The sequence below is a fragment of the Branchiostoma floridae genome, chromosome 1, assembly GCF_000003815.2.
Source record: "Branchiostoma floridae strain S238N-H82 chromosome 1, Bfl_VNyyK, whole genome shotgun sequence".
Lineage (NCBI taxonomy): Eukaryota > Metazoa > Chordata > Leptocardii > Amphioxiformes > Branchiostomatidae > Branchiostoma > Branchiostoma floridae.
Genome location: NC_049979.1, coordinates 30,433,464 through 30,436,521, shown reverse-complemented (window position 1 = coordinate 30,436,521; position 3,058 = coordinate 30,433,464).

Genomic DNA, 3,058 nt, shown 5'->3' with positions numbered 1-3,058 from the left:
CGTCTTTTGCTCGGTGGAACCAAGAGGTCCCTCGTTCTACACTCGCCATGCCCCCCATTGAAAAGGCACTTGTATGACATTCTCTGACTGACGCAACAGATCGACGTCGAAATGCGACCGAGTCATGACCAAGACTAAAAACAAACTGATTTTCTTAACTGATGCAGTACCTATGTACTTATAAGCGTGGAAGTTAAGCATACATCCGCTGAGAACCAGTAGAGAAAAATATCTAAAATTTTCACTAGCATTTTGACAATATTTCATGCTAACCTGTACCTTCCTTTGTTTTCAGCCTGTATACGGCCTTGGAATTCTATTGATTTATGTAATAATGGGGGTTAATTCAACCTCCTAACTGCTGGTATGGTCACATTAGGGAGTTTTTTTATTAGTGCTTTGTCCAGGACCTAGCGGAAATTTTTCTAATCCTAGCTTTTAACTTTTTTTTAGTTTTATACTCTTGAATCGCCAAGTCAGACTTACATATATGGGCATAACCTTAACGCAATGGAGAATTTTCTCAAGTAGAGATTTAAGTTTTCTAAAGTTTATTGTTATAAAACATCCATGCGTTGGTTAACATTTACTTGTCAAGAGGCCTTTATTAAAGTAATGTTTACACTACCAAATCAGCCAATAAACTATCACGGCTCGCTTTGCAACCGGCAGTCGTGCTGTAAACAATGTGGCTTGGCCATAGGACCTACACAAAAGAGCTAATATTCAAGAGACGGAATTGTGCCGAGACATCAGTTGACCGCAAATGAAATGTAACTGTCCTTGGATGGTTTCCTGCATAAAAGTTTTGTCTCGCCCCTATATCCTTGACACCTAGCCGTGGCAGTTTGATTTAAAAAAAAACTTTTTTATGGTTATGCAGTATTATTGTAATATTCTTCGGTACTAAGTACTAAGGTCAGAGTAATGCTAGACTACATGCTATACCATGATTTTCAATATCTACTGCATAAATAGCTACTATGTCACGTCACTAAGTGGATAAACAGTGCTCCTGGCGGGCGACAGACGTCTCGTCTGTTGTAGTGAACACAACACTAGCACTGCCATCCTGTGATGCAGAAGTTTGCTATGCCACCTTCCAACTTGCTTTGTCGTTTTTATCATGATATTCCTCTGCCCAAAACTATGTGAGATGAAAACAAAACGTTATTGTAATGAGGACACCCCCAGCAATTCTGTTCACAATCTTCTGTTTGTTGATGAATAGGAATATGAATTTTAAACAGGTGAACCACCAACATTATTCAATAGATTTTTTTAATCATGGCATGAATGTGGTCGGATTTATAAAGTGTTGGATTAAGATGTGTTCAGTCATTTTAAAAGGTCGGTCGTCTTTTGTTTCTTAACATTCCGAGTGAGTTTTGTATGTGCGTCTAATAGCCTGCTGTTACATAGAAAAGATATAAGAGAGAGTACGGACAATACTATTTCACTTTTTGGTGGTCTTAAGTTAGAATAGAGTCTTGAGGCAGACAAGTAGTTCTTATTTGTGTTTATATATGACTTTTGAATGTGCATGAGGAATAAGCCATGGCAAATGTCCCTAAACGGAAACAGATACGAATTAATCAAACAACTTCAAATGTCCTGACCTTTGTTGATTTTTACAGATGTTCTGACGGCTGTTGGGCACCCCACCCCCCCCAATTTGTATGAACAGACTTCATGGGTGTTGACCTCGCTAGAATATACTTCATTTCCTTGAGAGCTTAGACCCCATCCCCACCCCCGCTGTATACTTCATGGTAATAACTTTATGTCATTTATGTTGAATTGTTACCCTGTGGCACCTATTCCTACTTTAGTGACTTCCATGGTATAAGATCATAGTTGGCCTATTGCGTCCGTTCACAACAAAATCACTGACGTATGGGTTTACCATGACTTGCTTTGTTCTTCATTTTTGTGTGTTCCACTTGATTTAGAGACATTGTTTACACAGCAGATGTTTCCATTCCACTTGCTGAAACCGTTAATCTCAACCACTACTACGACTATTCTGATCCACCTAAATATATCATTAACAGGCTACTTAGGTTAGGTTGGCCATGTTCGTTAAGCAGTTTGGAGAGAGCAGTCCGTGTACGAAGGTCCCGGTGAATATGCACGATGCAAGAGCTAACTTGTAGTAGACGATTAGGTGAGAAGGGTAGGGAAGTCTACATCATACTCATAGGATTTTACATTACTATCGGAAGAAACTAGAAAAGGTATTGAACAAAAAAGTATAAAATGTTTCTAACATATTTATTTATACAATATAAGAGTGATGTCTATCATCTAAAGTAATGAATGCCTCGGAATTAGAAACACATTGTGTCTATACGGCGTTCTTGAACTGAGAATATTGCATTCTAAAGTCCCATTAGTTTTTTTTCTTTTATGGCTTTATGCTAGTAAAAGTGAGGTATTCTTCAAATATCTCATACGTAGTTGCTACTTCACTACATTTATATAAGTACCCCTGTCTGGCCAAAGAAGTTCTTGTCTAAAGGTGGGAAGGCAACACCAGTACAGTAGTATCGCTTGTGTTATAAGTAGCTGACTATACTACCGTTTAAATTAGTGGCAATCGGTGCAAGGAAAGACATACAGCTCATTCCGTTTTTTTGTAGTGCAATTTCCAATTCCAATTCTTCAATATCTGCTATGAATTTTCGACTTTGGTTGGATACGTATCTTGTCCTATTTTGTTTCCATACGCCTTTTTTCCCCAAGACAGTCTAAAAGCTGCTATGTTATAGCCTTCGTGAAAGTAAGCTATCTATGATGTCGATCTCTTGCAGCTTTCTAAAAATTAAAGAAGTATTTGTTTCAATGCTTAGAAAAAGATAAAAGTGGCGTTTTATACATCCATGTTACGTTACAGTCCAGTACACAATGTAAGTCTCTGCATGCTGAAGGACGCTACCACAAATTTCTATACGAACTGAGTTTCTCACGATGCATGGATCACAGGGGGCTTGTCTCTCGATCATTTCGTGTCACAGGTGTTACATCCATAATTAAGAATCGTCTTTGATCTGAGGCG